This window comes from Natator depressus, chromosome 2 (assembly GCF_965152275.1).
Source record: "Natator depressus isolate rNatDep1 chromosome 2, rNatDep2.hap1, whole genome shotgun sequence".
Taxonomy (NCBI): Eukaryota; Metazoa; Chordata; order Testudines; family Cheloniidae; genus Natator; species Natator depressus.
The window spans coordinates 83,140,480-83,166,892 of NC_134235.1; the positions used below are offsets into that span (position 1 = coordinate 83,140,480).

At 47.0% G+C, this 26,413-nt stretch overlaps 1 long non-coding RNA gene across 1 annotated transcript; it reads left to right on the forward strand.

Moving 5' to 3' along the window:
- The first annotated feature begins 10 nt into the window (after positions 1-10).
- LOC141981454 (uncharacterized) lies at positions 11-26,104 on the forward strand. Its single transcript, XR_012637782.1, has 6 exons — positions 11-370; positions 570-718; positions 10,562-10,702; positions 17,396-17,527; positions 22,288-22,335; positions 25,558-26,104. It is a non-coding gene; the product is annotated as an uncharacterized LOC141981454 (long non-coding RNA).
- Positions 26,105-26,413: the final 309 nt, after the last annotated feature.

Sequence of the window (26,413 nt, forward strand, 5' to 3'; positions counted from 1 at the left end):
TTATAGGCCACAACTTGTGTATTAGACTGTTGCCTTGGGATTTAGCTGCTTGTTGGCTGCAGTTTGTTGGTACAGCCTGGCCTTTGTGTAGAAGGTTGGATTGTAGCATTCCAATGTTACTATGTTAGGACAAACAAAGTGCTCTTTAATATGTTTGCTTGGAAGCTACTATAATATAACTTTTGCTCATGAGCTTTGTGCCTTAAAATTAGGAACCTTATGTGAAACCTTGCAACTGGATCCCTCCAAATGTGGGGGATTGGTGAGTGGGGGAAATTCAGTATCTGAATCTAGGATGGAAAGTGCTGCCCTTTCTGGCTGGACCAAACTACTGAACTGAATACTCCTCAACTTTTGAGGGAAGGTCCAGGTATGAATTTTGCAATATGTATACAAGTCTTATTTAGATTGTATGCCCTTTTGTTGTAATATGCATAACAGTAATAGCAGATTCAACAAAATATCCCCACCCATCTCTTCCAGATTTCTTGAGGTTCAATTTTACAGTCTAGGATACCTATGAGAATGGACGCCCTGCTTTATTTACCAAATTTCCACTTGTTTTACAGTTATTGGTTATACTTCTGGAAGTGAGGTTACAGAACTGACCAGTTGACATTGACTGAGACTGTTTTGCTGGTTCTAGAAAGATTGCTGTGTTGAACCGAATTTTGGGAAAAGATCCATAAGATGGAAATATAACTAGTTTTGTTTAGAGGTAAGTTTGTGGCATTCTAACCGAACTGTCTTAGGTTCCAAAGCTCAGTGAAAATAAGAACTTTATAATGCAAATTAATTTATTTTGAGCTTGGTATTAGCAAAAACAGTAAATATAAAGGGGCTGAGTCCTATAAAGCATTCATCCTAGGATGTGTTGTCTTGGTTTCTTTTGCATTTGATACATTAGTATATTGAGATGGAGTAATAGAGAAGCTGCCTACAGTGAGTAGTCTTAAGAAATTTCTACTTGTTTTACTGTTACTGGTTCTGTTGATGTTTCATATAGGAAGCATCTCATAAGCTTTCTACTGGTTTGAAAGTTGACCAGTTTATAGTGCAACTGCTGTCCCATGTTTGCCAAAAAAGGCATAGTGCTGGAATGTTAACTAAGAGTCCGGTGGCACCTTAAATACTAACAGATTTATTTGGGCATAAGTTTTTGTGGGTAAAATGCAGGTGCATCTGAAGTAGGGTTTTTTGTTTTTTTTTACCCATGAAAGCTTATGCTCAAATAAATCTGTTAGTCTGTATTCACAAAAACAATGAGGAATCCGGTGGCACTTTAAAGATTAACACGGCTACCCCTCTGATGCTAGAATGTTGTGAACTTACTATGGTGGAAAATGCTGTAATTGAAGGTCTTGTCTTTGAGGGTTTTTGACATATTCCCCCACCTGATTCTAGCCTGTGTGTAAGCTTCACAAGTATGGCCACTGATGTAGACTGGCTGCTGTGGCGTCGTTGGTTTTTTTTTACTAGCATGTTGTCTAGTTTAGCTAGACTAGGGTTAGACAGTACAGTGGAAAAGATAGCGGTGGCCAGGGTAAACTAACACTCCCTCTCACTCATGGTAATTCATAGAACCCCCCGCAGAGCTGCAACAGAAGGATAATGTCTCTAAAATCACAAGTCCCCACTGTGATTTTTAAGATGTCTAAGCAACATGATCGTGACCTAGACATGGAGATTTGTTTCATTCCTAGTGTAAAGAAAAAATTAAACCAAAATATTTATTAATCTCACATGCTTGAAATTCATACCACACAATTAGTGATTTCCTATGAGACATCACCTGTAGCATCAGTGTCCCAGCCAACATTTTTATTGACCGTTTCATTTATTAATCCCATTATACGAACAATAGATGAGCCCGTGGAAAAATAATGTTGAATGTTTTATTGTATTAGGAAATAAATGCTATTTTGAGTGCATTCTTGCAGGATGAAAAACTCTTCAGTGGCCTTCAATTGCCAGTGAAATGTCCCAGGGCTCTTCCCTTCTTTTGGAGTGTGACAGCTGCATGGTCATTTTGTTGCTTATTCTTATTACCTACATTTGGAAGTAATGCAGGAGAGCTGCTCCTGCTCCAGAACTGTCCCCAGAAGAGCAGGCAGGAGGGGAGATGGAGCAGGAGAGGGAAAGGTAGAAAAAAATCTGCAACTAAAATGTCTCAAAAGAAAGGGAGGGGGAGTGAAGTAATAGAAAAAAGCTGAAAATAGTAGTGAATGAGACGTGTACTAATACACAGGAGGAAGACTCTAGAAAATGGAAAGGATAAAAAGTCTAGGTTAATTCTTTCATTTAAAAAAAACCTATGAAATTTGGCTATCATCTGAATCTTACCACCTGATTCATTACAGAAAGTTCACACTCACTACATACCCTCTACGGTTTGAATGTTCTAGCACCCTCATTTTCGTTTAAAACAAGTATTATTTTTGACTTGGAACAACATTTAAAAACTATCACTAGGTGGCACTACCATTCCTAGTACTAACTTAGCTGTACAATATAGTCATTACCTTACTTAGTGCTGGACAACACAGAGAAAGATTTGGAAATTCCTTGGGGCAGAGACCATATACAGCAAAACTAACATCAGGATTTCTTGGCATGCACTGAAAGTTCGCTCTAAGTTTAGTCTTTAGGGGAGTAGAAAGTGTTAAAGTAATGACACAGTTCACTTGTATGCTGTTATGCAGTGTGTGTATTTGTTATGTTTGCTAAGGGCCAGATTTCTGAAAGGTGTTTAGGGTGCATAATGGGATTTTTTTAAAAGCATCTAAGCTTAATGCTTTTGAAGAATCTCACTAGGTGCTCATGTGCAGGTTTAGGGGCCTAAATACCTTTGAAAAACTTTCCTTATCTACTCTCATATTTTAAATCTTGAAGCATTCTAGAGATATGGTTAATCTCGGACTAGTAAGGACAAGACCTATACCAGGTGGGAATAAATGATCTCACAGCTGCCTACTGTGGGATTTCTTGAATCTTCCTTTGGAGCATCTGATGCTGTTCCCTGTCTGAGGCAGCCTACTGGACTAGAGGAACAATGGGTATAATACAGGATGGCAGTTCCTATTTCTTGATTAAATGTAATTAAAGCTATTTTAGGTTTGTCATAGCATTTGTGTCACAGATAGTGACTTTTATCGCTGTGATTTTATTAGGGTGGGCCCTGGCCTGACCTCTTCTTTATCACACCCCAGGTTGGAGCAGGCTATTTGGCAGCTCCCAGGCCAGCGTGAGGGTGGCCCTGTCTGCATACTGTGGTGAGAGCCAGCAGGTTGGAGGGGGGAATTAGGATCACCCCATGATGATGTCTGGAAAGGAGATTCCATGCTGAATTTGCACAGCTGCATGGGACACCCCCCTCTCCTCCCACCTTACTTCATTTTATTCACACTCACCCTAAGCAAGAATATTTTGTCATCCATGCATGACTTTAAAAGCATTGTTTACCTGCTTGAAAAGTTCAAGACACGTGAGAGATCACATCATTATCAATATTAAGGGTAATGATTGGGGTTTTAATTTTTTTTCTTCCTCCGAAACCAGCTTAACAGCCCTATCCTGCAATGCTTATTCAGGCACTTTCCTTCCAAAGTCAGTGGGGTCTGCTTAAGGACTACTCTCAAAGGGGCACTTCAGTAATCTGTGTTCATTTCCCATATTTATCTTTACAGTGCCAGTATAATTCCTTCTCATTCCTGCCTTCACCATTCTAGACAGTATCTATTATCCAAAAAATAAATGGTCAGCTGGCTGAGTTCCAGCCTTTAGTCAATAGTGTATTTATTGACATTCCTACACAGTTTGCCCATCTGTCTCTCTGTGTGGCACTTGAGAATCACGGAGTACAAATCTCTTACATATAGCTGACGCAAGAAGGCTATTATAGCTATCTGCATGCTTAAATAATTCTCAGACTTATTTCACGTTTTCCTTCCCAGATACTACGGGGATGAGGGTGATACCGGAACTTAAGTAGAACCAAAGAGAGGTCTTATGAAAAAAATTTTTGAACATTTGAGACATTTTTTGAACTCCTGAAGTGGGTTATTTCTTTACTGGCAAAGAGAGGAGATAGATTGACGATGATTTGCTTTAGTAGTTTTTATACGAGGAATAGTCTGCACTTAGCCCCCATTATTACCTTGAATCAAGGTGGGCTGACAGCAAAGGCAGTGGGAGCACTCACAGTTCACACATGCAGCTCTGCTTTCAGAACTCCAGACTGTAAGATCCTTGGGGCAGTGATTGTGCTAGATGCTACAGACGCAGAGGAAGACAATGGGGCTTTTAGACAGTGCCGTAACAGAAAGACGACGTAATACCTCAAAGGAAGTAATAAGGTATCTGTATTGGAAAAGCTTCAGCCAGTCTCTCTCTCAAATCTGTCACGATGCTGTTTCCAATCCTGGTGTTAGAATGAGTTAGGGCTTTTGTACACAGGAAAACTATTCTAAATAAGCTGGGGTGTGAAAGTCCATATGTTCTTAATAGCTGTTCCTCACTTAGTCTGTGTGTGGACACTCTTATCCAATACTAAGCCTGTGGCTATGCCTGTACCACAGGTGCTACAACACTACAGCTATGTCAGTAAAGCTGTAGTGTCTAGAGAGCGGTTCCCAGCCTGCAGCCTGCATGTGGCCCAATTAGCACACAGCTGCGGCCCAGCTCTATGCTAAAAAAAATTCAAAATTTGGCACTAGTGCTCTGGTCCGGCAGAAGGCGTAGCTGGCTGAGGGGGGATAGCATCTGGCAGTCTGCAGGAGCACTCCTGCCAGCAGGGGGCTGGTGTGTTGCAGGGGACAGGAGAGTGGGTCTCTAGGCAGTGACAGGGTGGTGGTGCTGGGAACCAGGGGCTTGCAGGGGTGTTGCAGCACCCCCAGGTTTTAGGTGGGGCTCCACTCCTGGCCCCATGCCTCGGGTCCTGGCTACCAGCTTACATTGGGTGCTCTGCTCCTGGCCGGGTGGCGTGGCAGGGACTGGGCTCCCAGCTGCCCAGCCTCGCGCCCAGGGCTCTGCTCCTGGCCCTGCTCTGTGGAGGAGACTTTGGGCAAGGGGCGCTGGGCATAGGGGATTTTAGGAGGTTTCGGGGGGGGGGAACTGTGGTTCTCAATTTGCAGCCCATGTAACACATTGTTAGCTGCATATGCAGCTCACAGTGATAAATCAGTTGAGAACCACTGATCTCTAGTATAGACAGTTCCTACATCAACAGAAGGGGTTTTTCCTTCAAAGTAAATAATCCCCTCAACCTGCCACGTGGGGAAGGAAGAATTCTTCCCTCATGCTAGCTGCATCTACACCTGGGGTTAGGTCAGCTAAACTGGTGTTCAGGGGTGTGAATTTTTAATGCCCTTAAGTGCCATAGCTATGTCAGTCTAACTTTTAGGCGTAGACCAGGCCTAGACTATGGAGACTGCAGTGGCATAGCTATGTTGGCGTAGCTATGCAAGCATAATCCTGTAGTACAGATTTATGTTCCCACTTCCTGGTAGTCTCCCAGCCTGGATCCAAGTCTTCTGATTTGCATAGAAGCAAATGTGAGCCTAGTGAGGTGGCAGTGATCTTTGGCAACCAGCTGCAAGTATTCCCCAGGTAACTGCTGCACAGAAGACTGTAATGATGCATGGATGGGTATGAAAAGGCATGCTCGTATGGAGTTATGCTGGGCACAAAGAATGTTAAGTTTTGTTAGGGGCAGGTAAGGACCTGTGTGGCAGTGTATGCACACCCCATACCCCTATGGCCTGGATCAGGGATGCACTGACAACAGTTACAGTCTACCAGATTGTCCTGGGCCTCAACAATCCAGCCCAATGGCCTGAGAAAATAGGGTGGCCCTCAAGCACAGGGCGGCATGGCCTAGCAGCCCGAGTCCATAGGGCGGCCCTCAAGCGCTGGGAGGCATGGCCTAGCAGCCAGTTCTGGGGGCCACCACCAAAGGGGGTGATGGCCAGGGTAGGGGGACTTGGGCTCACTCAAGTCCACTGGGTCCTGACCCAGGGCCCTAACAGTGGCAGAGTGGTCCACTACTGAGTCAGCAAGGAATCCAACTGCAACATACTGACCTTACACAGGTAGATGGTACCACTCACTCCACTTCTCTGAGTCACTTCCTACCTGGCTTCCTGAAGCAGTAGTCCATATGACATCAAGGTCGCCGGGCTCCTCAGCACAGGTAACTCCCTCTAGCTGGTCAGCTGTAGGCAACAGGTCTCCAGTCTGGGTCTCACGATCTCTGGCTCCCACAGGCAAGGGCTGTAACAGCTCCTGGGCTGGAGCTTTCACTAAGCATCCTTCCTCCTTAGGGTTGGGCTGCTTTCCTTTATACTAGCATAGCAGTTGGAGCATGCCCAGCACAGTCTGAGGGGTGGGACTTCCTCTGCCCATAGTGTGGGATTAACCCTTTCCTGCTTCGTGTGGGGTATACACACCCTGTCACAATCTGTTATATCCCCAGCTCCCGTTGTCATACCCATGAGGGAAGAGTTAAGTTGTGTTGTGCTGGCTCTGCATTTCCTGCTTTTCTAGAGTTCATGGTTTTGAAGTCCCGTGTTCTGGAAGGGTATGAGGAGATGAAGGTAGTGCTGTGCGCCATCCACCTCCATGGTTTTGTTCATGAATTTCCCTTGGTTTTGAGAAAGTAGTTGAAGTAATGCAGGGGCCATGATTGAAGAACAGCTTTTGGGGCTTCCTGGGCACTCCTCACACCCTGCAACTACCATCTCCTCATGGACTGAATTGGGCCAGGTCATGCTGGGTCAGAAACCTGATACCTTTTGAGGATGCCATCTTGTTCTCCAGAATCTTAAGGCTAGATCCACAAAAGGAATTAGGGACCTAAATTCAAAATTTAGTCAAAACCACTGCTCAGTTGCCACCTAACCCTCCACTGCTGAAGTCCCCAAAATTGCTGTTGGTGGGCATGTGCAAAGCTACTTAAGTCCTGACACCACCAACCCACTCAGCACCTAGCTCATACCTAAGCCCCAACAGGATCTTCAAACTAGTCCCTCAAACATTCCTCCACCTATCCTGCTTGTGATGCCCAATCCAGTTGGCGTGATTGGGCCCTGCACAAAATGCAGCCACTGGAGGAGGAGGAGGAGGAACTGGTGCAGCTTCACAACACAGTCTCAGCACCTATGTGTGGGCTGCGCACCATTCCCATGCCCATTCTCAAATCTCCAGCTCAGTTTCTGTACCATATCTTTGCCATTTGCAAAGCCCATTTGCAGCTCCCCGCCCTTGTGGTCGGTGTATAGCACTGAAAACATCTACTCTCAGCTCCCCTTCCCATTCTCAAGGCTGTGTTTCTGTGCTATGCTTTGAGCCTGCCTGATCTTGGCTCTCCAGTCCAAGTTTAGCACTGTGTGCAATGCACCAAGCCTTCCCACTTGTAGCTCCCCATCCCCATCACAGTCGTGCGTGTCTTTAGGATGGTCCAAGATTGCCAGTTCTCAACTCCCAATCCTGGTCTCAATGTTGTCTTGCCTCCAAAGTAATGTCAAAATATGTACAACTGAGCATGCCCATCTTTAGAGCAGCAATTAAGACCTAAAGTTGAGATATGGTGATGAGGAAGAAGGTATGTAGAAAAGAGCAAAGTGAACCTTTTGGGATGCCATAAAGGTGGGGCCAGGGTTGAAAAGAGAAATCATTGCAGGGCAGATAGGTAGAGGCAGAACTACCATGGGAAGTAATAGGGGAATGCTGTATTACTATGGAGGTGATTTAGAAGGATGGAGTGGTGCTCAGTGTTGAAGGCTATATTGAGGTCAAACAGAATGTACAGAGAGAAGAAACTAATCAGTAGAAAGGAAGTTGTTAGCAACATCAGGGAGCGTGGTTTCTGGGCTACAGCCAGATTGCTAAGGGTTGAAATCAGTTTGGAATATACCTGTATTGTTTTATGAACAGTCACTGGAGGAACAAAACAAGGATACTTTCTCAATCCCTTTGCTGTGAAAGGGACAGCGTTGAGATGCAGCGGTAAGTACTTAGAATGTCAACCTCAAAAGAATATTCAGTAGAAGGGATTGTAAAGAAGCAACTGTTAAACAGCTAAAGAAGGAAAAATAATGATAGATGATGATGGGAAGACCAGACCAAATGTAAAGAGAGCATGTGGGGAGGGAAACTGGGGGGGTGTCCAAGGTCCCGGCTAGTATAAGGAAGTTCTGATATGAGTCAGAGGGAGGGGAAATAGTAATAGAAACTGGTGGGACACAATAGGATGAGGTGTTTGAAGAGGGGGGTGAAATTTAGATTGAATAAGGAAGCAAATTCTTTGCATGTGCCTAAAGGTAAAGGCTGGGAGGGAGAAGGTGAATGTGGTGGAGAGATAAGAGTTTATTATTTTATTATTTGTATTACCATAGTAATGGTATTGGAAAAGGGAACAAAGATTGTCAGCAACTTCTGAAATCAATGAACAACAGAAATTAGGTTACAGCCGATCAAGAGAGCAAATTAGGCTAGGGTGTCTAATGGGATCAAAGTTTTTGAGAGGACAGTGAGATAGATGGTAATTTTCTGAGTGGTGAGAGAATGCTCAGATATAACTGAGAAGTGGGCAGGGGTGAGAGCATTAGCAGCATAGGGAGCTCAGCAGGGAATGATCAGTGATGAAATTAAGGGCATGGCCTCAAACAATTTGAATGGGGTGAGAGAGAGTACATACTGAGTGAGACTAAAGAAGCCAAGAATGGAGACACAAGATCATATCATACTGAGTTTCAATTAGTTGATTTGGTTCATTGAGAGATTTGCCAAACGGTTAAGAGTTATTTTTACTTTGGTGTTTTGCAGCCAGTTTTAGCTGCTTAGCATTAAAAATCTGACAACCTTTGATAGGGCAGATGTAGGCGACAGGTTGGCAATCAATCAGACGTTTAAATAGCTAAAGAACAGGAGCACTGCATGAATTACTGGTGTCATCCATTTCAACACTAGAGCATTAATAAGACTGACACACAAGGAACAAATTAAAAATAAAATTAATATTGCACCAAAGCTATATTAAATTGTCAAGTACTGTTTTTCTTTCTCCCTTGGCTTTGCTAATTAACAAAGTGTGTGTGTGTGTGTGTGTGTATAATAGCTCTTTCCTTTCTTTCTAATCACCCCTCTTTTCCCCTCCCCCATGTCATTTAGAGACACATCACTGTCCCTTACTCATGGAGTAACCCCTTACTCTGAAAATAGTCCCACTGATTTGAACTCAAATGGTATAACTCACAGGGCAAGGGACTAGTCCACGTGAGGAAGGATGGTAGAATCTAGATCTAAGTGATTAATTTGTGTCTCATGACAAGTAGCTTCTTGGTGGTAGGTTCCTTACATGAATAAGGAAGGAGAGCAGGATATTTAGGACTAAATTATGGTGTCCTGCAGGGGCTTGCTGGAGGCAGGGACTCCTACTCTTGCAGCACAGCTATGCGGGAGGCAACTATAAAACATCTTCACCCACTCCCAGAGGGCTAGTAGCACCACTGGTGCTGAAAATCCTAAAGAGGGATTGTGGATATGAACCAAGAGAACCAGCTAATTCCTGCAGGTCCACGCTGGGGAGACATTCTTAACAGTGATGCTGCTGCTCAGCAAACCCCCCGGTGCACCATGGCCTAGACAGGAACAGTACTTCCTCCACTCCTGACAAGTGTTGAAGGATCCCATGCATCTCAGTGGCTCTTATCTGCGACACACTTAAGCCATGTGTACCCTACACAGATTTGTCAACATAAGGCAGCTTACATGGACCTAACTATGGAGGTGTACCCACTGCAATGCTCTTCCTGCCACTTTAACTCGCCTGCTATGCCAACATAATAAAACCACCTCAGTGAGAGTCGTAGAGCATAGGGCGATGTAGTTAGAGTGACGCAGTGTCACTGTAAACACTGTGTTGCCCAAGTTGCCCTAAGTGACCTCTAGGAGGTATTCCCACAATGCCCACCATGACCACACTGGTCACTGTTTTGAACTCTGTTGCCCTGCAGCCAGAAACACAGGTGACCTCTCCTTTGCTGCTAAAGCCCCAGGAAGTGTTGAACTTGGTCTTCCTGTTTGCTCCGTGTGAAGAGTTCACTCGGCACAGGGGTGGGCAAACTTTTTGGCTCGAGGGCCACATCTGGGTATGGAAATTGTGTGGTGAGCCATGAATGCTCACAAAATTGGGGGTTGGGGTGTGGGAGGGGATGAGGGTTCTGGCTGGGAGTGTGGGCTCTGAGGTGGGGCCAGAAATGAGGAGTTCAGGGTGCAGGAGGGAACTCTGGGCTGGGGCATGGGGTTGGAGTGTGTGGGCTCTGGCTGGGGGTGCGGGCTCTGGGGTGGGGCTGGGGATGAAGGGTTGGCGGTGCAGGAATCCTAGAATATTAGGGTTGGAAGAGACCTCAGTGTTACTCGAAATTGGGCCAGCTAGTAAGCTTAGGGAGGACTAATGTGCTGCTTTCTGCCAAACTCTGGTGGGTCATTTATTATATTGATAGCTAAGCTAAAAGGAAGGGGGGGGGGTGTCACATTCACACTCCCATACTCATGTTCCCAGGACAGGCACAACACTGGAGATGTCAGGATTCTTCAAGGTAAGCGTATGAAGGCAAGTCTTCCCGAGGCACGATGGAATGCAATGTGGCGAACCACTGGCCAGGCGGTCCGGATGAAGGGCCTTCACGGGAGGTACAAGCTTGTGAGTACTCCTGAGCACATGGCCTCTTCCCATTTTAAGGACCTGCTCCTCATGGCCTACGACTAGAGATGACTTGGCCATGTCTGGTTGGTCACACTCCACCTCAGGCAGTGTCCATGCATTGGGCGTGTGATCGCTGCCTAATTAGAGTCCCAGACACCTTGTCTACCTGGGAGCTCTTCTGATCTTCCAGCTGTTCAACCAGCCCATTCATCCCACAAGCATTCCAGGAGGGAGTGGGAGGGGGAAAGCCACTTCACAGGTATTCAAAGTGGGAGAGGAGACAAAATGGGGGAAAAGTGTAACAGACCTTTTGAGCATACAGGTTATACATAGCACAGTCATACGGATCACTGCTGCTCCTACAACACTCATGAGGTCATCTAGTCCAATCCCCTGCTCAAAGCAGGACCAACACCAACTAAATCATCCCAGCCAAGGCTTTGTCTAGCCAGGCCCTAAAAACCTCTAAGGATGGAGATTCCACCACCTTCCAAGGTAACCCATTCCAGTGCTTCACCACCCTCCTAGTGAAATAGTGTTTCCTAATATCCAACAATGCAACTTGAGACCATTGCTTTTTGTTCTGTCATTTGCCACTACAGAGAACAGCCAAGCTCCATCCTCTTTGGAACCTCCCTTCAGGTAGTTGAAAGCTGCTATCAAATCTCCCCTCACTCTTCTCTACTGCAGACTAAATAGTCCCAGTTCCGTCAGCGTCTCCTCGTAAGTCATGTGTCCCAGCCCCCAATCATATTCGTTGCTCTCTGCTGGACTTTCTCCAATTTGTCCATATCCCTTCTGTAGTGGGGGGACCAAAACTGGACACAATACTGAGGCAGGTGTGGCCTCACCACTGCCAAATAGAGGGGAATAATCACTTCCCTCGATCTGCTGGCAATGCTCCTACTAATACAGCCCAATATGCCATTGGCCTTCTTGACAACAAGGGCACACTGCTGACTCATATCCAGCTTCTTGTCCACTGTAATCCCCAGGTCCTTTTCTGCAGAACTGCTGCTTAGCCAGTCGGTCCCCCGCCTGTAGCGTTCATGGGATTCTTCCTTCCTAAGTGCAGGACTCTGCACTTGCCCTTGTTGAACCTCATCAGATTTCTTTTGGCCCAATCCTCCAATTAGTCTAGGTCACTCTGGACCCTGACCCTATCTCTACCCTCCAGCGTGTCTACCTTCTCTCCCTCTCCCCCCACCCCCCTCGCAGCCTAGTGTCATCTGTGAACTTGCTGAGGGTGCAATTCATCCCATCATCCAGATCATTAATAGAGATGATGAACAAAACCGGCCCCAGGACTGACCCCTGGGGAACTTCGCTTGATACCAGCTGCCAACGAGACATCAAGCCGTTGATCACTACCCACTGAGTCCGACAATCTAACCAGCTTTCTATCCACCTTATAGTCCATTCATCCAGCCCATACTTCTTTAACTTGCTGGCAAGAATACTGTGGGAGACCGTATCAAAAGCTTTGCTAAAGTCAAGATATATCACATCCACCACTTTCCCCATATCCACAAAGCCAGTTATCTCATCATAGAAGGCAATCAGGTTGGTCAGGCATGACTTGCCCTCAGTGAATCCATGTTGACTGTTCCTGATCACCTTCCTCTCCTCCAAGTGCTTCAAAAGGGATTCCTTGAGAACCTGCTCCATGATTTTGCTGGGGACTGAAGTGAAGCTGACAAGTCTGTAGTTCCCCATGTTCTCTTTCTTCCCTTTTTTAAATATGGACAGTATATTTGCCTTTTTCCAATCATCTCGGACCTCCCCGATCGCCACGAATTTTCAAAGATAATGGTCAATGGCTCTGCAATCACAGCAGCCAACTCCCTCAGCACCCTTGGATGCATTAGATCTGGACCCATGGACTTGTGCATGTCCAGCTTTTCTAAATAGTCCTTAACACGTTCTTTCACTACTAAAGGCTGCTCACCTCCTCCCCATACTGTGTTGCCCAGTGCAGCAGTCTGGGAGCTGACCTTGTCTATGAAGACTGAGGCAAAAAAAGCATTGAGTACATTAGCTTTTTTCACATCCTCTGTCACTATGTTGCCTCCCCCATTCAGTAAGGGTCCCACACTTTCCCTGATCACCTTCTTGTTGCTAACATACCTGTAGTGGAGGGTGCTCCGGGCTGGGACCAAGGGGTTCAGAGGGTAGGAGGGGATGAGAGGGTTGGGGTGCAGACTCCAGATGGCACGTACCTCAAGCAGCTCCTGGAAACAGCAGCATGTCCCCCCTCTGTCTTCTATGCAGAGGTACGGCCAGGCGGCACTGCATAGTGCCCCAACCACGGGTGCTGCCCCTGCAGCTCTCATTGGCCATGGTTCCCAGCCAATGGGAGGTGCGGAGGCAGCGCTTGGGGCAGGAGCAGTGTGTGAAGCCCCCTGGCTGCCCCTACATGTAGGAGCTGGAGGGGGGACATGCCACTGCTTCTGGGAGCTGCGCAGAGTCATAGCACGCGCAGAGCGGGGCAAGTCCCCGACCCCGCTCCCCGGCTGGAGCTTGAGGGCTGGATTAAAACATCTGAAGGGCCGGATGTGTCCCCCGGGCCGTAGTTTGCCCACCTCTGACTTAGCAGCTGCCCAGCTGAGCATGCTGGCTCCTAAATGGAGTCCACAGGAAGTGGCGGATCTAATGGGTCTGTGGGAAGAGGACGCTGTGCAGGCACAGCTCCGCTCCAGCTGCCGGAACTTGGTCAGGGCATGGAGGAGAAGGGCCACATAGAGACATGCAGCTGTGCTGTGCAAAAATCAGAGCTGCAGCAGGCATAGCAAAAGGCAAGGGAGGCAAATAGTCACCTCTGGTGCGGAGCCGCAGACATGCCACTTCCACGAAGAGGGAACTGGGGTCAGGATGGTGATGAATAGTCATTTCCTCCCACCCCCCGTTGGGCTCCTCTTGTGTTCATAATGCACAGCACAAGACTGAAGAGCAGTGCAGGATCCATGCTTTCTGACACAGATGGCTGGCTTGCAGGTTACCAGGGCAGTTGAAAAGCAGCTGGAAACCAAGTAGGATGCCCATGGAGTGATGGAATTGAGAGTCGTGATGCTGAACCTGCCCCCATGAGGCATTGCAAACCCTTCCCAAAACTCCCTGCGGCCAGCTGCACAGTGGGATAGCTACCCACCAGGCACTGCTCTCTGTGTCAACGCAAGAGCTGCTACTGTGGATGCACTCTGCTGACACAAGGAGCACAGTGTGGACATGCAACAGCAGTGGCTGTCCGTTGGTGTAACATAAGTCGACTTAATTTCATAGTGTAGACAGAGCCTTAGTGCTACTCAATATAAGGGTTTAAGGACAGGCTCTAACAAATCAACGCTGACAACATCCATCAGAGGTAAATAGGTAGGTAGGTCTTATCCCCATTGTACACGTGGGGAAACAAAACAGAAAGCTGCAGATTGATTCCATGAGGAGCTGCGATTAGAATTCAGCAGTTCCTGGCTTCATGGCCCAGGTAGCGACAGCTAGTAAATAGCACACTGTTTCTGAGTAGAAAGGAGAATGGTTGATTTACACAGAAATATCTTTGGAGAGAACAGTGGAAGGACAGGCTCGATGATTAATGTGGTTTTGATCAGATATTACAGTTTGAAAGTTTGCCTGAATGGAGCAGTAGCAGTGAAATAGTTTCTGTATTTAAACTCCCTAAAACTTAAAATAACCTTGTCCGCTTACACAAAGAATAAAATGACATTTCAGTATTAGTCCATTCATCTCCTAAACCTCCTCTCTCTCTTCTAAAACTTCTCACTCGAATATTAAGACTCATGTCTGAAAAGAAACTTCATCAATCACTTACTCCCATTTATTCACACTATTAAGCCAATATCTTTTTCTTTTGTCATTACAGCCATCCCTTTAGCAACAGATAAAAGGAACCTTAAAGATTAAATTGATGAAAGGGAAGTGAGGCGCAGGAACTGAGATGGGAAAAGTTATTTTAGCATGTAATTATGCTACAGTCCTATTACTACAGTACGTTCTGTGACAAAATTCATGGGTAGTGAATGCTGTATAGTTAAGGTTAGTTACAGACATCTCTTATAACTCCTGCTTTCATATGACTTTCTCAAAAAGTCTGCTTTTAGGCAGAAGCATTCTGTGTTTGGCGTTTGCCCAAAAGAGGAATCTTTTTCCCTTTTACCTAAAAACTCTTTTCTTACAGATCTTTAGGTATTTAATTTTTTTAGCTATGGACTTTTGTGGCCACATAGAACAAATTTTGTGCTAAGTGTAGAATGATGATATTACCTACGTGATTATGGACTGCTGTAAACTAGAGAGAGGGCTGAACAAAAAAGTGGATCCAAACTCTGGATCTGGGTTCAGATCCAGCTTCATAGCTTGAACCTCTCCCTCTTAAAGGGGCCTCAGCTGAACACCCCAAAATGTGGAAAAACTAGGGTGACCAGATTGCAAGTGTGAAAAATTGGGATGGGGGGATGGTAAATAGGCACCTATATTAAGGCACCTAAGAAAAAGCCCTCAGTATCGGGATTGTCCCTATAAAATTGGGATGTCTGGTCACCCTAGAAAAAACTCAGATGTGGAGTTTGAAAATTACTCCAAATTCAAAACTGTTCACATACAAGATTTTGGTTCTGCTCATTGGAGAGATATGTGGACAGATTCTCCGCATGTCTCTGGATTGGGGCAGTGCATAGTTGACTGAAAGCCACCTTTGTGCACCCTGTCAAGGTTCCTTCCCCACTCTGAACTCTAGGGTACAGATGTGGGGACCTGCATGAAAAACCCCCTAAGCTTATTTTTACCAGCTTAGGTTAAAACTTCCCCAAGGTACAAACTATTTTACCTTTTGCCCTTGGACTTTATTGCTGCCACCACCAAGCGTCTAACAAATATATCTGGGAAAGAGCCCACTTGGAAACGTCTTTCCCCCCCAAAATCCCCCCAAGCCCTACACCCCCTTTCCTGGGGAAGGCTTGATAAAAATCCTCACCAATTTGCATAGGTGAACACAGACCCAAATCCTTGGATCTTAAGAACAATGAAAAAGCATTCAGGTTCTTAAAAGAAGAATTTTAATTACAGAAAAAGTAAAAGAATCAGCTCTGTAAAATCAGGATGGTAAATACCTTACAGGGTAATCAGATTCAAATCATAGAGAATCCCTCTAGGCAAAACCTTAAGTTACAAAAAGACACAAAAACAGGAATATACATTCCATTCAGCACAGCTTATTTTATCAGCCATTTAAACAAAACAGAATCTAACACATATCTAACTAGATTGCTTATTAGCCCTTTACAGGAGTTCTGACCTGCATTCCTGCTCTGGTCCTGGCAAAAGACACACAGACAGAGAGAACCCTTTGTCCCCGTCCCATCCCCCCAGCTTTGCAAGTATCTTGTCTCCTCATTGGTCATTTTGGTCAGGTGCCAGCGAGGTTGTTTTTAGCTTCTTAACCCTTTACAGGTGAAAGGGTTTTTTCCTCTGGCCAGGAGGGATTTAAAGGTGTTTACACTTCCCTTTATATTTATGACACACCCACTCCCCCTTGGAGTTACATCAACCACTCTGTGACCACAGACAAGGATCCAGACCATTAAGTTTGGATCTAGATCTGGAGTTCAGATCAGAGGTTTCAAATCTGGGGTTTCGGTTCAGGACTCTATGCATATAATTGTGAGGTTTGAGAGTTACCTAGGTTCTTCTGTGCTATGTGGCATTTCATACAAGTACATAGTGCTTTCAACTCTGATAAAGCTGTGGAAGTGGAATCAATAGCACAATGAATATTTAAGGCCCCTGATTCTGATTCAGGATCTGCTAACATGGAACGTGTTGTTCAGGCAGAGTCCAAACAAAGTTATCACTAGCAGATCCTGATTCAGGATTGAGGCCTTAGGGGGGGAAAAGGAACCTCTTGCCTGTTTCTTTAAAAAGGATCATAGAAATTTAAATGCAAAATTAAGTGACTAACCACCGCCACATGCAAGGAGACCAGGCCAAAAAGGCAGACCTAAGGATGCTGACCAAGCCCAAGACTCACAGAAGGAATGAGCTCAGACTCCAGGGGATTGCATTCAGGATTTTGTTATTTTTTCAAAGATCTGTATCTCTAGTGTGCTTTGAAAAGTAAAGTGCCTGTGGTTAAGAAATTTCTTTGCTAAACCTGTTTTCCTTGCTTGCCTGCCACATTGCCCCTAAAGGGTTTAACTAGAAACAAGAGCTCCCGCAACCAGGTGGACTCTGTGGGGGAACAGGGCTAAGCAACTGAGGGCTCAGGAGGGATGAAGCACTGCTTCCAGGGTCTAAGGCAGCCAGGCTGCAAGGTCCCACTGCCCAGAAAGCCATCAGACACCGGGTCTGCATCTGGGGGGTGTGCTTGAGACATCCAGAATTAGGGACAGTGAACTAGGTTTCAGAGAAGCAGCCGTGTTAGTCTGTATTCGCAAAAAGAAAAGGAGTACTTGTGGCATCTTAGAGCTAGAACTAGTCACTGCCCAGATCTGGGTAGTGGTGGGGGAGCTCAATAGCATGTGGGGTCCAAAGGTAGGGTTGATTCACAACAGCCCAGTGTCTGCTCAGTGAGAGGGTGAGACCAGAGTGTAATAGCATGCCATTATTGTGCTGAGCATATTTAGCACTGTGATTTCCTGCTCTCATTCTCCCCATCTCTTCTATTGTCTCCAACAACAGAAAGCAACATTGCCGGCCAAAAATACCAAAGACACACCCATCTAGCATAGCTGAGATATCAAGATGATTTCACATCCACAGACATTCCTACTGAACATTACAGCAGGGGGAGCAGAGACCCGTGTGATTAAGGTGAAGTGAGCTGTATGAGAATTATTGGCTGAAAGGCAGTCACTGGGTTGGACTATATAAATATATTTTAAAAATAGGTCAAGGAGCACCTAGAGAAAAAGGATAGGTGCTGCTTTTTATGAATGAGTGTCAACACCAAAAATCAAACATGTTATCCTGCTCTATTTTCCCCATGAAGGAGACAGGATCCTTCTAGATGCTTCAGGGACCACTTTGTATTTCTTGTTTCACTCACATGTGCTTTTTTTATTTCTAAAATGGTGTCTCTGGGATATGTTTCTAACCCTTTTGTCCCTGTTCAGCAATTTACAGTACCTTTAAAGAGACTAGTGTGACTAGCATCTTTTAAAAAAAATAATAATGGTGCCTAAGGGGTTGGCCTTGATGTGACTGACACTTTGAGCCAACTCCTACCCCTTTCTTTTCCGGCCTCCTTTAATCACAACCAGAGTAACACAGATCACAAGTAGGGTTGCCAGGTGACAGGTTTTCAACCCTGGGACCTTGGCAGTTCACTGACCAGGCTGTTAAAAGTCCGGTTGGCGCAGGTCTGGCAGGCTCCCTACCTGGCTCTGTGAGGCTCCCCGCAAGCAGCAACATGTCCCTCAGCTCCTAGGGACGTGCGGCCGCGGGAGCTCCATGTGCTGCCCTGGCCCCGACTGCCAGCTCCGCAGCTCCCACTGGCCAGAAACCGCAGCCAATGGGAGCTGTGGGGGCGGCACCTGCGGGTGGAGGCAGTGCACAGAGCCGCCTGGCCGCACCTCAGCATAGGAGCCAAGGGACGTGTCACCGCCTGCGGGGAGCCCTCGGAGATGAGTGTCACCTGGAGCCCGCACCCCTCATCAACTCCCACACCCCAAACCCCAGCCGTGAGCCCCCTTCCACACCTAAACTCCCTCCCAGACCGCACACCCCAACCCCCTGCCCCAGCCCTGAGCCCCCTCCCATACAAAAACTCCCTCCCGAAGTCCACCCCCACCCCACCTGGTCCCAATCCCCTGCCCCAGCTTGGAACCCAATCCTGCACCCCAAACCCTCTGCCCCGGCCCCAACCCAGAGCCCGTACCCCCAGCCAAAGCCCTTGCCCCCTCTTGCACCCCAACCGCCTGCCCCAGCCTGGTGAAAACGAGGGAGGGTGGGGGAGAGCGAGCTACAAAGAAAGGCAGGGATGGAGTGAGGGGGGCAAAGGGGGTGATGGAAGGGGTGGGGCAAAGGTGTTCGGTTTTGTGCAATTAGAAAGTTGGCAACCCTAACCACAAGCCTTCAGACAATTTACTGTAATAATCAAAGTTATGGCACGGCAGCCACTTTTCAGATGGATTTTGAAATGGAACTCACAGTATAAATGGCTAATTGACCCTGTTTAGGATTTCAGCCAAGAGTCAGGCAATGTGGGCACGTTACTGCTGAGTCACCCATTTTATCTGCTGACAATCTGGCTCTCTCTCTCTGAAAAGCCAGTTCACTCACACAGCTTCCCTTCCCAATGGGCTGGCTTCCCTTCGTAAGCAAGAGACACGTCTGCTTCATCCCTCCCTTGCTAGCCAGCTGACTACTCCCCCTCTGCTGAGACAAGTTGCATTCTCCATTGGCTAGCCCATTCCTTTGATAGCTAAATAGCAGAAGCTTGTCCTACCTAGTGACTTATTTTTATTGAATCTGAATGACTGGCAAGATTAAAGTTTTTAGTTTAAAAAAAAGTGTCCTAACTATAGAAGAAGTAGTGTAATAGCTGGGACTTTACGTAGGCTTTGAAAAATCCCAGTGATACTAGAAACTACAGTCACTCTTTATCTATCCTATTTGTGCAATCATTCTAAATAATATTGTAAATCTAAAGAACAGCCCTATTTTCAAGAGAGATTCAGAGTGGAAGAACTAGAGAGTAAAACCACTCACTTGTAGATGTCTTGGCCACACAGCTGAGGATCCTGACTGAGACCTAAAAAAGTACAATAGCATGGCGGCAAGGGATGCATCTCCCTAAAAGTCCCTGATCTGTATATAAAGACAAACCCAAAACTGGATCCCAGCCCCCTCCCTGCCACCCACCACACCCCAAAAAGTTAAGATAAAGTTCTAGAGATGGATTACTTGAAGAAAATACATTATTATAAAATAAAATGCATGAAAGCCAGGAAAGTCTAAGTTTAAAGATTTTTTTTAAATATGAAGGTTTGGAAATCTCCTAACTCTGCCTTGTCCCTTTATTGTGTCATATGGTGCAGAGTCCACACCATGGATTTCTCGCATTCAGAACTATCACAAATAACTTTCAATATTTTGTCAATCTAGCTAAAGTCAGAGCCTGCTGAATTCATTAGGAGATTGAGATACTCTGTGGCTTATGGTTATTATTTGGTCAGTGGATGGGGTCAGCGTTGAGAGCTGATTTATGGATGCTAGATCTCAGACTGCGGAGAATTAAGATACTGATAGTGGTATGTGCATTCTGTATGGAGAGTAAACTGGGTAGATATGACTGTACCAGCTCTGTTGCCTTGGCAATTGAACTCCTTGAAGTGGAATGCTTCATAATGGTGAACATATGGGGACTGTACCTAGCAAGTAGAATGTAAACATATTGTGGTCTCGTGACCACAGTGAGAATGTGAAATAGCGGAAGAAGCAGGGTTCTGGTCATTTTTTAAAAGTATACAACTGCAACATTATATTGACGTTAAAAGACTATTGAGGCTGCAAAGTCAAGCACTCAAAAGTTAGGAAATGCCAAAATTTGGGTTATTCATGCAGCATTAATTCAGCCCTTTTGTGCATATGCATTATGATACAGTCTTTAATTTCATGTTTATATCCTATTTTTAATACAGGAGTCCTGCCCCTTTCAGTGAATTAGTAGTTATTCCGTATTTCTTTTTTATCCTCCACATTCAGTGGGTGGCACCAGGTCTTACTTAACACACACCATCCAAACCCTGCACTGAATGCAAATGTGTTCATTTTCCCATTAACATTTCCATGGTACTTGGTGCTTCACAAACATTAATTTATTTTCACTATCTCCCAGGAGAATAGGTGATGATATTACCTTTTAATTACAGTGGGGGAATTGAGGCAGAGAGAGATTAAGACCAGCATTGCCAAAGGTATCCACTAATTAGGGGTAAGGCTAAGATTTAGTCATGAGTAATTGTAGTCAAAGTCATGGACAGGCAGAGGTGAAAGTAAGCTGGTACGCCCCGGTACAGTGTACCGGTAAGAGCCGGTGTGCCGTACCAGGACCAGCTTTCCCAGACGGCAATTTAAAGCCCTGAGGTAGCAGTGGTGGGGCTGCGGCAGGGATTTAAAGGACCCTGGAGCTCCAGCTGCCACTACCACCCCAGGGCCCTTTAAATCCCCGCCTGAGCCCTGCTGCCCGAGCCCTGGGGTAGGGGAGGGGGGGAGGGGGGCTCTGGTGGGGATTTAAAGGGCACCGGAGCTCCTGCCGCCACTACTGCCCTGGGCCTTTAAATCCCTGCCGGAGCCCTGCTGCCTGAGCCCTGCGGTAGCAGCAGCGGGGCTCTGGAGGGGATTTAAAGGGCCGGGGCGGTAGCAGCGGCTGGAGCCCCGGGGCCCTTTAAATCCCCGATGGAGCCCGGCCACCGCTACCCCAGGGCTCGGGCAGCAGGGCTCAGGCGGGGATTTAAAGGGCTCGGGGCTCCGGCAGCCGCTACCACAGCAGAGCCCCAGGCCCTTTAAAACTCTGCCAGAGCCCAGAGCCCGGGGTAGCAGTGGCAGCCAGAAGCCCCCAGGGCTCCTCAGTGATTTAAAGGGCCTGGGGCTCCACTGCGGTAGCAGCAGCTGGAGCCCTGGGCCCTTTAAATCGCCCCCAAGCCCCGGGGTTCCCAGCCGCCTCTGCAGCTGGTAGCTCGGGGGTGATTTAAAGGGCCTGGGGCTCCCAGCCGCCACTACCGCAACTGGAGCCCTGGCCCTTTAAGATTTAAAGGGCCTGGGGATTTAAGGCCCTGCCTCTTCTGGTGAAGGCCACGCCTTTTCCAGTTGAGGCCACACCCCCTGCTCAGGACTCCAGCGTACCGGTAAGTCCTCTAACTTCTTTCACCCCTGTGGACAGGTCACAGGCAATAAACAAAACTTCATGGGCCCGTGATCTGTCCCTGACTTGTACTATATACCCCTGACTAAATCTTGGGTATTCTGGGGGACTCTGGGGGCACAGCTGCTGCTCTGGAGGGGGGCCTCTGGGGCGTCTGCTGGTGATGGGTGGGGGAACAGCCCCGGGGCCACCACTGCTGGGGCGGGAGGGTGGCCCAGGACCGCCGCTGTTGTGGGGGTCCGGTGCAGCTGGCCCCAGGGCTACCCAAGCTGCTCCGGCAGCCTGGGGGTCAGTTGTACCTGCCAGTTACAGAAGTCACGGAGGTCCCGGAAAGTCACAGAATCTGTGACCTCCGTGACAGACTCGCAACCTTAATTATGGGTGCCCAACTTGAGATGCCTAGGGCCTCATTTTTCAAAATATTTAGCATTTTTACAGCACTTAATACATCCAAAGCACAGCTCCTATCAACTTCAGTTGCAACTGTGATTGCTAAATTCTTCTGCTAATCACATCCCAGGTGTGTCTCACTGTGCACCCACAAAAATGAGGAACATACAATTAACGACTACCTGTGAGTATTTTGCTTTAAATTACTTGCCTAGCATTGCACAGGAACTCTGTGGCATAGACAGGAATAGAATCTAATTCTCCATGGTGGCATTCAAGTGTATTAACCATGAGACTCTCCTTTCTTTTCCTGCAGTCCCCTGCCTCATTCACTACACACCATCCGACTTCTACAACAAATGAGGTATGGGTCCTACAGACAACAGCCTCCTTTACTACACATCGCCAGGGCAGGTCCAGCCTGTGCACTGAATGAAACAGTGGTCCTGTGGGAAAAATAGCACGTGATCAAGGAATTAAAGGGGGCTGAATTAAGTTTGCACAGGAAACTAAGGTAGCACTCCTGCCACTCCAGCAGAGGTCTGGGGGAGAGAAGCTCTCATTGCCACGACGCAAACAGAGGATTCTGTGTGGTAGCCACCCCTGAAGCAGCAATCTTTGGGGGGCAGATCATTGTAGTAGCATCTCAGTAGTATTCATCTAGGATGAAGGGAAAGCAGTGGCTGTATTGTTTCTTGACTTTAGCAAAGCTTTTGACACGGTCTCCCGCAGTATTCTTGTCAGCAAGTTAAAGTATTATGGGCTGGATGAATGTACTATAAGGTGGGTAGAAAGTTGGCTAGATTGTCAGGCTCAACGGATAGTGATCAATGGCTCCATGTCTAGTTGGCAGCCGGTGTCAAGTGGAGTGCCCCAGGGGTCGGTCCTGGGGCCGGTTTTGTTCAATATCTTCATAAATGATCTGGAGGATGGTGTGGATTGCACCCTCAGCAAATTTGCGGATGATACTAAACTAGGAGGAGTGGTAGATACGCTGGAGGGCAGGGATAGGATACAGAGGGACCTAGACAAATTGGAGGATTGGGCCAAAAGAAATCTGATGAGGTTCAATAAGGATAAGTGCAGGGTCCTGCACTTAGGACGGAAGAACCCAATGCACCGCTACAGACTAGGGACCGAATGGCTAGGCAGCAGTTCTGCGGAAAAGGACCTAGGGGTGACAGTGGACGAGAAGCTGGATATGAGTCAGCAGTGTGCCCTTGTTGCCAAGAAGGCCAATGGCATTTTGGGATGTATAAGTAGGGGCATAGTGAGCAGATAGAGGGACGTGATCGTTCCCCTCTATTCGACATTGGTGAGGCCTCATCTGGAGTACTGTGTCCAGTTTTGGGCCCCACACTACAAGAAGGATGTGGATAAATTGGAGAGAGTCCAGCGAAGGGCAACAAAAATGATTAGGGGTCTGGAACACATGACTTATGAGGAGAGGCTGAGGGAACTGGGATTGTTTAGTCTGCAGAAGAAAAGAATGAGGGGGGATTTGATAGCTACTTTCAACTACCTGAGAGGTGGTTCCAGAGAGGATGGTTCTAGACTATTCTCAGTGGTAGAAGAGGACAGGACAAGGAGTAATGGTCTCAAGTTGCAGTGGGGGAGGTTTAGGTTAGATATTAGGAAAAACTTTTTCACCAAGAGGGTGGTGAAACACTGGAATGTGTTACCTAGGGAGGTGGTAGAATCTCCTTCCTTAGAAGTTTTTAAGGTCAGGCTTGACAAAGCCCTGGCTGGGATGATTTAATTGGGGATTGGTCCTGCTTTGAGCAGGGGGTTGGACTAGATGACCTCCTGAGGTCCCTTCCAACCCTGATATTCTATGATTCTCCCCTGCCTTCTGCTAGGAAGACAGGAAGCCACCCAGAAAGCCATGCTTGGCACAGTGGTATCAGTAAAGATTGATCCTTACAGAAGACCTCATTTCCCTACCAGTCCAACCAAGGCTCTGTATAAGGGAGCTGCACAGTTCTGGCAACTGGGGCGTCAGAATGGGGGCGGCCAAGGGGCCATGGCCCTCCCACTTTTGAAAGTGAATGGGCCTGGCCTGTCGCTTTTCACCACGGGCCCGGCCCCCTGCCCCTCCACTTCCTCCCAAGGCCCGCCCCCTGGCCAGGCCAGAAGCTGGAGCCCGGTCAGGGTAAGAGTGGCTCGGGGAGCCTGGGCCGCTGCAGACAGCCACAGATCCTCCACCTGCCTGGGGTGCCCCACCCCAAGAGCAGTCCCCATTCCATGTCCCTGTCCCGGGCAGGTGGAGGGTCTGCAGCTCCCCACAGCTGCCCAGGTAGCTCTTACCATAGCCCAGCTGCGGCTCTTTGGCCCCCAACGCCCCACCCCCAGACCAGGCTGGAAGCTGGAGCTGGGTTGGTGAAAGAGCCGCGCAGGCAGCTGTGGGGAGCCACGAACCCACCACCTGCCCTGGGCAGGGGATCTGGGGGGCAGGGACACAGGCCAGGGGCTGTTCTTGGGCACCCCCAGGCAGGTGGAGGAGCCGGGGCTCCCTGGCCCAGTTCCAGCTTGGCTGGAGGCTGGGGACTCGGGGGAGAACGGGGGGAAGAGGAGGGGCAGAGCCTCATGCCCCCCCACTTTTAGGAAGAATCCATCGCCCCCGTCTGGCAGTAATTTAAAAAAAAAATCCCCATTCATGGTTTGGTTGTGGGGTTTTTTTGGTGCTACAGTTCCCTGGTGCAGATAAGGCCTGAATCAGTCATGGCATTGGTGGCTTCCCCAGCCTCCTGTGCAGAGCCAAGGTGTTGAGGATTGTTCAGAGCATTTCAGGATCCTGCCTTACAAAAGGACACTTGCATGGACAGAACTCATGCTTCCGTGGAGGAGGTAAGTACCTACCAGCACTGCCTCCACAAAGAGCTCCAATTACAGGTCCGGAAAGGACACTTTTTAGAATTGTATAATTCAGCCTATCCAAATGGGGGTAATTAAATGCAATTTAAAACTTTTTCATTTAATTCAGTCACTGGTAAGTACTAAAATATGCAGTCCTGAAAACGAGCGATACTGCTCCAAACAAACTCTGCAGAGGCATTTTTACTGCTCTTTAAAGTGCAGCGCCATTTCAGTTCACTGGCAGGCCCCTACCTTTCCTGGGCCTGAATCTTCTCTCACTTATACTTATATTCTCTCTCTCTTCTCACTTATACTTATAGGGTAAATCAGAAATAACTCTGTAAAACCGGTGTAAATTAGAATCCGATACCTTATTTTTAATTCCTTAAGGTACTGTTTCCATGTCGTTTTTCAGCATGACGTGCAGCAGACACAGCACTTTTCCTAATTAATGTTCTCAGTGTGATTTTCAGCCTTTCCAAAAAGCCCACATTTCATTCCTGTCAATAAAGGTTCTCCCAACCATTTAAAAAAAGTAAAACAATTGTTCACGGGCAAAATTCTCAGTTGTTGCAAACTGATGTAGCACCATTCAAGTCAATGGAGCTATGCAGATTTACACCATTGAGAATCTGGCTCCATGTCCTAAGGATGGTAGCACTGATTCTTATAGGTTGGTATGTGCCTTTGAAAGCAGTAGATTAATTACAGTGATTGCTCTTTGGAGCAGAGGAAGAGGAGGGATTCTGAACACACCAGGACGACTGTTGCAGCTTATCCACTATCCTACTGGGAGATATTGGCAGAGCTTCACTGTAATTAAGCTCCTGAAGTGTCTCAGCCCTGTCACTGATGGGTGTAGCCACAAACATCAGAGAAAAGGAGATGCGAGGGGACCATCATTGCGGCAGCATCACCAGAGTTATGGGATAGCGTGTACCTAAAGGACCCTTATTCTCCCCTCATTTGTGAGTGTTAATTGGGAATAATAATTGAAGTCAATCGAGTTTAAAAATGGTGTGCAATCAGAATCAGGCCCACTATGTCCACAACAGAAAAATACAAGATACAAATGTGTCCTGTCTCACTAAGCTCCGCTCCACAGAGTGTTTGTGGGAAAGTAAATATGAATTTAGATACTTAACTTTAACCATTGTTTGCCTCTGTGCCTGTTTTCCGGTCTGTGAAATGGGGATAGTGACTTGCCCAATGTCATGCAGTAAGCATGGCCAGAAACAGAACCTCTTGATTCCCAGCCCATTGCTACTCAAAGCAATCCACCACCAGACCAGAGCTACTCAAAAGATAAAAGAATATTAAGAAACTGACAAACCTAGGGTCCAATCAGGATTACTCATGTGAGTCAAGGATCAAAAGGTTTCAAAATTATTCTTCAAAATAAAACTATATTCACTTTTTGTTAAACCAACGGCCAGATTCTCAGTTAAGGAGCTCTAGCTATAGAACAATCTTCCTGAGGAGATCAGGCAAGTCCAGAGAGTGACCATCTATATGAAACACTACCAATCTCTGTTACAGCCTATCCCACTACCCCTTTCACCAATCAGTTGCAAGTGGACTCAACG